Genomic DNA, 14,052 nt, shown 5'->3' on the forward strand with positions numbered 1-14,052 from the left:
TACACAGGGAGGTCTGAAGGCTAATACCATCAACCAACACTGTTCCCCATCACAAACCTTTATTTAGTTGAAACAAAATGAACAAAAATCAGTTTTACCCGCAATACACATGACTGACATGTTTGTGTAAGTGATACCCCACAAAAATTTAGGATCGCCTTTATTTAATTAGGTAGTTAGTTGTGTTGCCTTGGATTGATTTTAGCTTTGACAGGAGCCATTTAAAAGAACCCAAACATGTGAAAAATATATTTTCCAAGAAAAACGACTTAGAGGTGGACACATTTAACTTGAGGACATGTGCTGACTACTTTAAAGAAAAGCTTATTTTATTAAGGAGATTTTAGATTGTTGACTTTTCATTCAACACCACCACAGGCCAAAATCTCAATTTGTTCACTGCTTTAGTTTATTTTTAGTCCAGTGTTCGGGTGCTGAGTTAACTCCCAGTACATCCACATAGTCAGTTTTCAAATTTAAGTGCCAAATATTGATAAAATTTTGTCTTAGATGACTGAAACACATTGTTAGTGGCATTTGACAGTTCACACAGTTCCTACGTATATCATCATGGAGAGTGTGAGTACATTTTATCAATCTTAAATGAGTTTTCAAAATATGGATTGGCCCAAACATTAAAACCAAATGGGAAAAAAAAGAATCTGGAATAGTTTTTCCTTTTCATTCATGTATTTAGCCTTGTTGGTCCTTTGCTGTAGCTGAGCCAATTTAAGAAATCCTTGTCCTTTTTGGTTGAAGTGCAACATCCAAACCAAACATGGCCTCATATTTTAGCTCCAACTTCACCTCTAGTCTTTCACAACCTGCTGTTGACTGCCCTAAGTTCAGGTTGCACATACCAGTGAAGTGAAACTCTGAAGTCAAAGTAGTGATCAAGACGAAATATTAAAAATCATTCACCTTGTTGTCTGCTTGTCTAATTTGTTTCAACAGATCTGGCTAATTTAACGAAGCTTTCCTGGAAATGTGTCTATTGTTATAAAAGAGCACAGCCTCAAAGACAAACAAGTTGTCTGTTGTAGTTTACATAAAACACATCAAAGAATATAGAACAAAGGCTTTAAAATTCCCAGACTAAAGAGAATTCTTTATCAATCTGTTATGAATTGTACAATAAATAAAGATGAATGTTTACTGCTGGTCAGTACTGCCAGTATAGAAGAATGAAGTCTGACTACTGCTTTTAAATGACAGGAGCAATTTAAGGAGTAAAATTATTTCTTAAATTCATTTTAATCCAACGACAAACCTTAAAAACATCACTAAAGTAATTTACTTTATGTTTTTCTAACAAGCTCAGGTTGCACAGTTAATAAAAGTTGTGTCTAAGGTGAGTAAAGAGAATAAGTGATGAACTTTAGTATTACAACACTGTTGTGCGACCCAAATGGAAAGAAAGACATGACCAAGATGGATCTGGCACTACTCTGAAAGAAACTGTGGAGGGTTTTTTTCGCCACTTTGGCCTCTTTTGAAATTCTTGCAAATCAGGATACACATAGATTTAGTGGGTCAGACGTTACAGTAAATATACAGAATGAATTTGCTTCCCCAGAAATAAATATTTCCAATTATTTTTCTATGTTTAAAGTCTGTGTTTTCTAGCACAGTGACCAAACAAAACCACAAATGCAATAGTAAAAAGGAAAGACACAAAAGGAAAGACAAAATGCAATCTGTAACATCAAACAGCTGCAAGCTGAGCCATGTTTACAAGGTATAGACATTAGACACCTGCAAATCTTTGCCTTGCAAGATTAATGATCATTAAAGGGGCTATAATTATGTAGTCAGCCATATCTTGCTCTATGTCCAGATTGCATCCTATTCAAATATCTATAATTAGTATTTCTGTAGCTATCTCCCAATTTACATAGCTACATGGTTTGAATATCACAACTAAAAAATGTAAAAAAAACAAAAGAAAAGGGTGCATAAGTCTAAACATGTTTAAATAATTGAATCAATCACACCTTTTAAGCATCACATTATTCAGAAGCTCAAATTATGAAATGAAGTTGAATATATATTGGTTCCCTCATGGATGTTGATAAAACTATTTAAAAAACTGCAGATTTCAGCAGCTTATATGAAGGTTATTCTCATGCTGGTGTCACATAACTAATAGATTTAGTCACTTTACTGTTGTCATACTTTAGTTGCTATCCCGCGCAGGCAGACACAATAAAAAAAAAAAAAAAAAAAAAACACACACACAAACCACAGTATTCCTTCTCCAAGTGGAAATTTAAAGAAAGCTGGTGGTGCAGCCAACACATGAATCCTTAAATCTGTATGTGAGTAAGTCTCCCACCAGCAGCAAGAGGATGGACTGCAAGCTGCTTTTTTTTGTTTTTTTTTGCAAACTTTGTCACAGGCATTTAAAATGACTTGTGCTCTCCTTATAGTATCCTTGCTTTCATGAATCACAGCTGGAGAAGCTACAAGTGAGTTTATTTTTCCAAGTGGTGAGACCATGCAGTATCAGTTGAAGATTAACTAGCAAGAACAGGAAAATTAAGCAAAAGAGGAGCCCATCCCTGCTGTCTGGATGAATGAAGATGCTTTTCAACATATGTTGTTTGCTTGCTTGACATATGTAAATACTATACATGTCATAAATTAGGCCATATTCCATGGTTCATGAATTATAGAAATGTATTGCAAAAATAATCAGTATTTTAGAGATTCTCCAAACATTCTAATGCATGTTTTCAGGAACGTCATGTTTCAAAGACGTCATGCTGCAATCCTGAAAAAATAATCGTGCTGTCTTTTGATAAAGAGCACATTAGGTTCTTACTGAGAATTTACAGGGTAAAGAGAATGGTGCAGTCATGTTTATAAATCTGGTATCCAGCAGTCTTTTAGCTTACCCTAGCATAAAGGCTGAAATATAAAGCAGCAAGCTAAGTTCAGTCTAACTAAAAGGCCCAAATAAAAGGGTACCCATAGGAAAATCACATACTCAAAAAGAAAGCAGTAGAGCTTTAACTATTCCTAACTAATTTTGTTGTGATGTGACACAGGATATGGCTTTAAGTAAATTTTGCAAATGCCATAAAAGAAGCTAAAACTGTTGCTCTCATTTCTTTTATGAGAGCAACATTCTCACTGAATTGTTTGGGTATGTGTCAAGCTACCACCAAACTCGCTGCCAGCTTTTCAAGGCTGTTTTAACAAAACCAATCATGTTGACATCAACAACCCCTTTCCCTGACATAAACACACACCCCCACATGCATGGTAATGGTGCCCCTCCCTCCTTCAAAAGAGGTCTGTAATTTTCACAGTTGTGGACAAATCTTTCTGTTCTCTCTTAGCTGTAGGAATTTAATTTACTCCTGTGAAAAGCGCTGCTGTGGCATCCATTATTTGCTGGCTTTTGATAGTTAGCTCTACACACAGCTCATTTTGGCCACCAACTCCCTGCTGAGTCTTTATTACTTGCATCCAGCCATCAAGAGGTAATAAGAAAATGACTGTTGTCAACATGTAAGGAATAAAATTTTAAATGAAATAACACTAGCACTAAAGTGAAAGCTGTGGTTAATATTTGTCTAAACAAATCTTGATACAAAAGAATCACAGCTGTCAAAAAAGTCTTTTATGTGTTTTATCAGTGACAGATTTTATGGTGCATTTTTATCCTTGTTTCATGACAGCGTTGGATATATTGCTCAGGATGGGGGATTATATCAAAGTTTAGTTTTGATGCAATCCGTTAGTTTCCTTAACTAGGCTATTATTTATTGTGAATTGCCTTGTATGAATACTGACTGGATGACGACTGATTGGCTTGACTAGAATGAATGTTAAGTAGCCTGAGATTAAAATGTTGGAAATTGGTGCTATACAAATAATGCTAAAAAAATTTTTTATTTTTTTATTTTTTATTTTTTATTTTTTATTTTTTTATTTCTTTTTTATTTTATAAATTATTATTATTATAAAAAAAAGAAAAAAAAAGAAAAAAAAAAGAAAAAAAAAAACAAATAATGCTAAATTGAATTAAATAAAGCTGTTTCTAAAAGATGAGTTTGCTGACAGAGTTGAAGAGAGCAGCTCTTAAAAGTTACATGATTATCACTTATATCTCCTGGAACATGCTTTAATGGAGATAGAAGAAAATTTAACTGTCTTAAACTACTGTAAATACTTTTTAGAAGCAAGCTGCTACAACACTTCAAATGTCTCCTTTTCTTAATCTTAATCTCCTTTTCCAGGTGACATTTCAGAGATTTAGGATTAAATGTCAAGAACAGTGTCTGTCCTGAAAATCTCTTTTACACAGCCTATTCAAAGGTTGACTGTTGTTGACTGTTGAATTTTGCTGAGTGTGCACATGATTCCAAGCAAGTCAGCACTGTCACAAGAAATACTTAATGATCTGATGAGCAACAGAGAACCTCTGATAACAACATTTTAATGTTGCACATCATGTTCAAACCTCCTCCATTATGCACCAAGTATCATATAAATGCCAACTCATGGCTGTTGCCTCTGCATGCATGAACTGATTGGAACTTATTGAAAGAGCACATAGTTTTGTTTTTTTTTTATTCTATAATCATGTTTGTACTTTAATCAATGTACAGTCTTTGTACTCTTTCAATGAAGAATTGCAGAATGTAATTCGGATGAAGAGTCACTCCTCAAAACAAACATCCAAGTTGTTTTTTACCATTTAGTTTTCAACTTATTCACCGAGTAAATGTGCTCTAAGACACTGACAATTTAAGGTTTTGGCACTTGATTTTGCCTTGCAGTGCTATAAGAAATGGACATTTTAAAAGATTTTTTTAAGTTGGTAAGTCAATCAATTAAAATTGAATCAATCATGTGATCAGCTTAAAAAAATAAAGGGAGGAAAGAGGAAGAGTAACAATCAGCAGGTATATCATATCTATGTGTGCCATGCATGCAATTAAACAGCCTAATGTGAGTTCATGTTTTTTAGCTTCTGGCTACGCTGCTACTTAGTTACAGGAAAGTTGTATTAGTCTTCCTTTAATTTCATATCATCATATCATCTAACTGATTACATCTAAGTGATTAATTTTGTAAGATGAGTTTAGCTCAGAAAAAGAAAAATTTCCAATGCTACATGTGGGTCTGCACTCGCCTAAATAACATATATATAACATATTTATCTAATATTCAGTGATATTTTGTAATCTATATGCATAACTTTTTGACCAATTTGGAATGTATTGTTCTGTTAACTGTTAAGCACTGAGTGTTGTGTTTTAAACTTTCTAAGTTGAATAATTTGTTCATTTTAGCATTTCTTTTTCATTTGCCCAGGATGCAGCACAAGCCAGGACTACCCCCAAGCTACAACAAAACCAGTCGTTTTCTATTGTGTTTCTGACGAATTTCTGATTTTACCCCTGAAACACAACATTTTCATGACCATTTAGTAATCCTGGTAAGCTAGCTTCATCCCACAAAATATGCATTATTTTAACTTTGTTGTCCAGTTGATTGAAATACTGCCATTCTTCTTTCTGTTTTGTTGCTGTTGTCAGCATCTTCTCCCGTCTGTTGTTTTGGTTTTTGCAAACTATGACAAAAACAGCACTGCACACATTAGTTCCTTGTCTCTGTGTAGTGATACTCTGAACAAAGATCAGTTGAATCCTTAAGATAGTAGTAGACTGTGTGCTGCTTTAATTAACTGACTAATCAGTTGGTTGTGTACTTTCCTTGCTGCTATCTCTCTGATAAGGGCTTAAGTTGCAAGAGAGAAGAGGCAAATGTAACAAAAGATATTCATATTGAAAGGATCAAATTAAAATAATAAAAGATAAAAAGAATAGCATTGTGAAATTTTCTTCAACTGTAAATGAAAAACACATTGTGCATGCGTGTGTGCGCGCACGCGCTCGTGTGTGTGTGTGAGCAAGAGAGCAGGAGACATAAATGGCTGCCTGTATAATTTCCTCTGGGGTGGAAGACATTCTCACACCTTATTGTGGATGTTAATTTCACTCCAGAGAGTCGAGCAGTTATTGCAGTCCCATTCAGTAATTACTCTGAAGTCCAGAAAATGGCCAGGGTTGCATCCATGTTGTTCTGCTTTTCCAGCCCCTGAGATGAATCTGAAAATTGCTCCCAGTACAATCTTTTATAATCTGATTATACAGTCATTGGGAATGACTGTATAATATCTCACTGTATATCTTGTTTATATGCAACATTTATGAATGAAACTGTGCACGCAGAAAAAGCAAACAGTTCTAATCGACAGAAGATTAGCTAAATTATGATGTTTCAGTAGGGACGTAGATAATGTTTGATTCCTCCCTTAAAATAGGCTTTCTCTGGATGCTATTTCTTTCTAAATCTCAGAACACAGTAAAAGCCAATGCAGTTCTCAGCCCATCAAAGAATGTTGTTTCCCAGCAGAATGTATTACAATACCCACATAGCTTAGCACGAATCCTTTGCTTTCTCAGGCTGCAAATTTACATGCCCAGTGATAAAAATACACAATAATTATTCAAGGTTTAAATTACATAAAGTGGAGCAAGATCCTCCAAGCACCCATTCTTCAGGGTGTGTGAGGCTAAATGTCAGTATGCAAGCATTCATTTGTCATGGTTACAATTTAGATTAGTTAATTAACACATTACTTAATATGGAGTGGCTGTGGTTTAATGTAGGTTAAAAGTGGCGATCTTCCAGTCTAGAGATCAGTGGTTGAATCTCTATAGTGGAAGTTTATTAAGTATCCATATTTAAGTATCCATGGACAAGACTGTAGCTATTTCACTCCAACTGCCCACACCCAGGGATGGACTGGCCATCGGGCATACTGAACATTCTCCCGGGGGGTCGATGTGGCTTTTGGACCAACACAACTTGGTCTTAGTGGTCCATAAAACTCAGTAGAACCGACACTGGGGCAGCCCACTGAGATTTTTAGCATCACCCACTTTCGCTGTTTGCCTGAGTAATTCAAATCCAAATAGTCAGTAAGTCAGTATTGTTTTTTTTATTTTTTTTTTTTTCGGACCACTGGCTCATTAAACAAATAAACATAGTTTTTTTTCTTAACTGACACCAACCTTAACCAATCAGATACTTTAATCCCCTTTTGGCCCCGTGCCAGTGGATACAGTTACCTGTCAGAACCAAGGAGAGAAAACAGAAAGCAGGCGCAGAGAAACTGCACAATATGAAGAAAAAAAAAAAAAGAAGATGATTGACATGTTTGCTACACAGGACCTTCATCAGCTGTCATGGCTGATAATGATGATGATGGTAGCTGAGGTAAGCTGAGACCCATTTGACACAGTAAGACTGAGCCATACGAAAATTAGCAATAAACAAACTGCCTGTTCACAAAGTTATGATGAAGTTATAATAACACAACAATAAAAAAGTTGTTTTATTACCAGTTTGTCGCTATACATTTGGAAAAAAGAAAACAAATTAGTTGGTGACGTCAGAGTTACCACCAAGAGAACAGTTGCTTAACTAGATTTTTATTTTTTCACCAAATTACACTGTATTGTAGTTAATTGCTAACTCACTTAATGGTTTTAATGGTTTTATGGAGTTGCACACTTGATAGCCACATTCAATGCAGCACAAAGATTTATGGTGTGCATGATCGAATATAAGTTGGTCTGGGCCCAAATGCCAGGGCTGCTTAAAACATTTTAACTGGTGAGTGACCATGACAAAAGATAAAAAAAACAAAACATTGCTTGCTTGCATGACAGTTTGAATGTGAACATATTTTAAAGTGCTATGTGCAGTCTAAATAAGGTTAAAAGGTACTATATGGATGTGGACATTTTAGAAGCTCAATGTCAAAAGGTTAATAAATCAAAGTGAAAAGACTTGAAAAATATCAGAAATCAATATTTTTTATTCACAACAGGAAGGAGAAAACTTACCAAGACGCTTAAAATGAGACATTTTACTAATTAATAAAATATTATAGTTCATTTTAAAACTTCTCCAAAAATAAACCAACCATCTCTTCTTTTATTAAAAGTCTGCAAATGTCAGAGAACTGTGGAGACCAGTTACAGGACCTGTGGAGAGGAATACTGTCCCATTATTTACTAATACTGAATTCTAGCTGCTCAGCAATTCTGGGCCTTCTTTGTCATATTCTGTTTTTCCTGACACACCAAATGTTTTCAGTTGGTCAAAAGTTTGGACACCAGGAAGGCCAATTCAGCACCAGGTCTCTTTTAAAGACAACGTTGTAACAGACACACTATGCAGTTTAGTATTGTCTTGCTGGAAGTTGCAAATCCTTCACTGAAAAAAAGAAAGTATGTGATTGGAAGCACGTGTTGCTCTGAAACCTATATAGTATGCTCTTCAGTAATGATTGTGGATCTCTAAATGTGCAAGTTGCCAGGTCTGTCGGCCTGGATGTCATCAGAAAAAAAAAAAAATAAAATATATATATATATATATATATATATGAAAAATACATTAAATTAAAACATAAAAATACTGTAAGTTAAATAAGTTAAAACCTAATATAATGCACAGTGGGTGACGAGATGTTTTGAACTTGACTTGATCAAAGACTCCAACTGTTTTTAATTTTTAACATTCAGGGTTACAGTTTTAGAATGAAATGCACATCAGGTGACTGATCAGGTCATGAGTCTGTGAGCCTAATTTTAAAACCATTAAAAGACTGGAGGCATTGGCAGCAGTAGTGCAACAGTTACTAGGAGATGATTTCTGTGTGGCATTGCTCTAGTTTCTCTGGTTTGCTCCCACATTCCAAAGACATGCATGTCCAAATAATCAGCCGTAGGCATGAATGTGAGCATTCATGGTCACATATCCTGTTATAATTAGGCAATCTGTCCAATGTTGCTTCCCTTAACTTACTGGCAACTGGGCTAGGCTTAAGCCAGAATAAAGCATGTTTATGTACAGAAAAAAACTAAATGGGCTTTAAGGACTATTGACCCACTGACAGAAAAATTAGATGTACAAAATAAGAAAATGTTTATGTACAGTGTAATTACTGCTTATGCAGTTTCCTTAGTTTAGTTTCAACTAACCCTAAATAAAAACTAAAAAATTATCAGAGGAAGGGACAAGCTCAAACTTTGCCATATGGTTGTGTCAGAAGTAAGGATCATCAAAGCTGTTAATTTAATGAAATTCCATCCAATGTTTCATCTCGTTCTAAGAGAAAAACAAGCAGACTGATAATATTCACTAACTCTACTGCTATAGCATAAGAAAACATTTGCAGTTGTCTCATTATTTATCCATCCATTCATTTTCTATACCTGCTAATGTTTGGTTGTAAGGGCAATGTTAGGGGCAATGTTAGCATTCTATCAAACAAAATGAACATGCATGCATAAACAAAAAAAAAGAGAATTTTGAGTGTGATTCAAGATAATTTCATCACAGGACACTACTGCACAGTTTGAGTAAATGTTTGCAAAAAAAAAAAAAAAAAAAAACACACACACACACACACCTTAATTGACTCTCTGGCTCTATTTCGTTCTCCTTTTTTTCTTTTATTTTTGACATTCTGAATTAAATTACTTAATCTTTTGTTTAAAATGACAATAACAAATAAATATAATAGAAAAAAAACATTCACAATGTGTTGATGTAGATTCTCTGTCATCCAAGTCATGGTAATCCTAACACCTCCTTTGGACAAAAATAAGTCCAGTTGCCTTCAATTCAAGCTCTTAAGACAATTCACAATTCATTTTCAACAACATCAACTAAAGCAGTTTCCTAATGATAGTACATTATAACTTTGTGTGAGTAAAATACTGCTTATGTCATTGTAAATTAAGTACAAGAATCTTTAGCAGAACATTTGTCCTTGTTTAGTTGTTTTTTTCTTTTTTGGTGGAAATACGCAGCACCCACACACACAGCAGTGTGTGTGTAGGTGCTACTAGCTTCTCTTTTCACAGTCATTCACAGTCCCTGAGATGTGGGGACAGTTCACTGTTTGTTTTTTGCGTTGATGCTTCACTGGTTACCAGTAAAACCTGCCACCACAGGGATGAGGATTAATGCCCAGTGAAGAAAAGATAAGTATTTTATTGACATGAAAACACGTTACTCATGGTCAGCATAAAAAATGAGAAAAGTCAGACTTACATGAATTACTGAAGAATTGCACTGCTGAGTCCGACCTCCAAGGGAAGAAAACTGTTTTATGGTTTCTCATGTTCTGGAAAAATGTTTTTACCCTCACAAAGAAAGTTCTGTTTTTGTTTTAAACTGTATTTCTCTGCCCGGACAAATCAGCAGGATATCTCATAAACCTATTGTCGGTCTTTTGTTTCTGTCTACAAAACGTGTCGTCACCTCAACTATGCATTTGTATTTCTGCATTTTTAAAGCTCATGTAACACACCTTTATTTACCTTTCCTTTACAATATGTATTTTCTTATATACAGCTTGTGAATGGTGAGATTCTTCCAACTTTGCCTTTGACTTGATTGCTTGATTAAGATGAATTTTACCTCTGAGAAATGGAGCATTTCACAAGTGCTAGGCAGATATATAGCAAGGAGATGACGCACAATCTTCACACTTGAGTTTTCAAGACAGTTTTCAGGTTCTTTAAACTGTAGCTAGGACACATAAAATGTTATTTATTAAAGAAATGTGCAGAAATTTGGACAAGGCTTCAAACTAAATCAAAATCAAATGCCAATATCAACAATGACAGATCACTGAAGCATCCATATTACTGCTCTGGAGGTGACCTGCATTACTTCAAAGTGTAGTATGCTGTGTCCCATTATAGTCCCATTACAAAGCCAAATGTCCATATGTATCGTGTTGTGCTAGCTCCTCATGTAGTCTATGGTATTTGCAGTTTTGACTGTGGGGAACAGAGAAACCGGATTCAATGTTACTCCAGAAGAATGAGGTCTCCGGGGAGGTATGGTATCTGTTAAAACAGATATTAAGTTTGTTGTTGTAGCTCCAGGAGGGATAGAGGATCTGTTTTCAGATGTAACCATGGGGGTGCTTGGATGAATGTTTATTTGTCTTTCATTGACAGAGACCATTATCTGTCACCAAGGTTTAAATCTGAAGGAATAACCACCGGCCCTTTGCCACTGACCATCATAATCCAATAAAACATCACCAGCAGATGTTGTTTTTGTGCCACTGCCTGATGCTGGTACAACAAATACTAACGTTGGTAACATTAAGACAACTAAGCAAACATCCATGTCAAGTGATAACCAGCACTGTAGGTCACGCTGAGAAGCATGGGGATCTTGGGTTGTTCAAGATGAATATCAAAGATCAGCTTAGTAACTTTGCATATTCATGCCAATTTATAAAATGTTAATGTTTTTTATTTCTACAGGAAATTCAGAATAATTTAGATCAAAGGACAAAAATTGTTCAACTTAGACTTCATTCGATTTGTCTAAAGCACTGACTTCTTGTGCTGACAAAGTAACCCATGGCACCAATTCAAAGGGAGGAAAACTGCAACTCTAAAAACAAAAGCAGTCTGAGGCTGCACACTACTGCCAAAGCTGAACAGAAGAGAAAGGATGGATCAACATCAAAGCATAGGCCCAAAATAATCGTGCTAAAAGAGAAATCCACCACTTGGCCATGGTAACAAATTAGGTAGTGATTGGCCTTTATTTTCTAACTGAAGTTCCTTTTATGTTCTTAAATTGCAACATCAGTGTATAATGTTGTATACTGAGTGTTGAAGTGTTGAATCATGGCCCCGCATTAGCCACATTTGGATGAAAAGGACTACCAAAAATGTATGCAAACACACCACTTGAACCTTGAGGCTGATACAAGCTGCCTGCTTTGGAGAGGATGTTTAAATGTTTAGTCTCAGGAGCCCCAAACCCTTCTGGGGGAATTGGCATCAGGGGACAGTGAAACCCAGCTGACCTCTAACCTCTCAGAGGGGCTCTTAAAATATGGAGGGCACTCATGCATTGTAACAAAAAAGATACTAATTCGCTTAAAAAGAGAGGATGAGATGATGGGAAGCTGAGAAGGGGGAGAGGGAAGAGGAAGGGGACAGAGACGAGCACAGGAAGGCAGAGTGTGGCCTTCAATGAGTGTTAAGGATAATAAAGACAAGCTTAAGAGGTTTTAAGGGCTGTTGGTGGGTAACAGCAGGACAAATGAGAGGTTCTATCTATCAGGAGCCCTTGACTGACACCAGCTGAGTCAACAACAAGCCATGAGAAAACAAGTGTAAGGAATCCTTCTCATCACAGACAACAGAAAATCTTTTAGAGATGCATCCCCTTTTAAAAGTGATCTGTGCTTAGGAGAAGAGTATTAATAGAACGTAGCTGACATTGATATGGCTTCATATATGATCCTTATCTGTATTTGGGAAATATAAATATCAGCGTTGAAAACTTAATGGTGCTACTAATGTTTTCCATACCGAGAGCATTATTTAAAGCTTTGGTTCACATAAGCACAGTAGCATTTTACCTTTTAAAGTCTTCTTTTTTATTTTAGAGTCATTCAAAAGCAAATGGAATTTGTGGTGCATTGTGGTGAAAAAAAAACCCTCCACAGAATTAGAATTATGATAATTTGCAACCTTCATAGTCATCCACTGTCTGGCAAGTGTTAGATGAGATTGATTCCATCTGTCAGTTAACTACAGACTGCTGGCTGAAACAGTTTAGCTTCACTTTGCAAAACGACCGGAATCAATGGGAAACAGCTACAATGGCCCTGTCCTGTTTTAACGAAATAAACCTACAGTTTCCGACTGATGAAGGGTTGTATGTTTGTTTCTAAGCTGACTAAGCAGTATTTTAGGCTTTTCTCTTTTAAACTCACATCTGGAGGAACATCCCCATATTTAGTCACAAACAGCATTTGTGGTCTAAAAATGAAAGACCTTGGCTATCATAGATATGAGACATTCTGGACACTGATTATTCTCTTTATCTGCATAACCAGGACAGAGAGATATGAGAAAAACATAAAACTTAACAGTTTTACTCCCATCTCATCATACCAGTAAAAAAAGTCTTCTTACAGAGAAAGTGAAAATTAGTGTTATGTTTGGGAAATGCCAGTTTATATCTGAGTCATAAACAGATGGGCTATGATTATATCTGTATTTATCCCAGACCTTAATGCACCCTGGCCCAAGTGACAAATTTTATTTGACTTGATATGGCTTTTATTAACAGAAAATGTGTTTAGAAGTGTTTCTCTAATGAACATAAACCAGTTAGAGCAGTAATGCTCTGCTTGAAAAGAGGAGGTGATCAGCAAAATCTCACTGAATGCTGGACGACATCATGAACACTCTGTGCCAACTATATGAAGCAATGAGAACTGTACTGTGCCAAAATTCTGAAAACTACTTCAATCTTCTGCTTATAAAGGGGAAACAGAAGAATAAGGATGCATTACATCATTCTGAACAAGCACACCAAGTAAAAAAAAATCATCTGCATTTAATTTCTCCAAGAAGCAGAAAATTATCAGTTTTATTTCAAATGTTTTTCATCCAACCAACATATAAGTTATGTTAAACCAGCTGTGCTTTACTGTTAATTATCTGTCAGACATTTAAATGCAATGCAAAGTATAGGGTTGATGGACAGGTGAGACCTCACACAGTTATGTTGATGCAGCACAACTGTCAGTAAAACAGATTAAGTAGAAATAATAAATACAGTTTTATTTTCTCTACAAGCACAGCTTCTTTTCAATAGCTCTCCATTTCTTTTTTCCTGCATGCTTGCTCAAGAAATATTTGATTAGTTTCTCATTTCAAACAGTTTTGGCATAAACTGGCCTCTGTTCTCAATGAAGACCCGGGAAATGACATTGTGCCATTGTGATCCCCTGCTTACAGTTGTAGACCTTGATGGCATTGACATTCAGCCGAGAACATAGAGAAAAATAAATGAAAATGTTTTTGTTTAGTCTTTTCTACACAGCAAAGCACTTATCTACACAACTTTTCTTAGTTTCTTCTTCTACTTGGAGCACCTTTTCCTCTTGTTGTCTTACCACAGATT

The sequence above is a fragment of the Melanotaenia boesemani genome, chromosome 16 (assembly GCF_017639745.1).
Source record: "Melanotaenia boesemani isolate fMelBoe1 chromosome 16, fMelBoe1.pri, whole genome shotgun sequence".
Lineage (NCBI taxonomy): Eukaryota > Metazoa > Chordata > Actinopteri > Atheriniformes > Melanotaeniidae > Melanotaenia > Melanotaenia boesemani.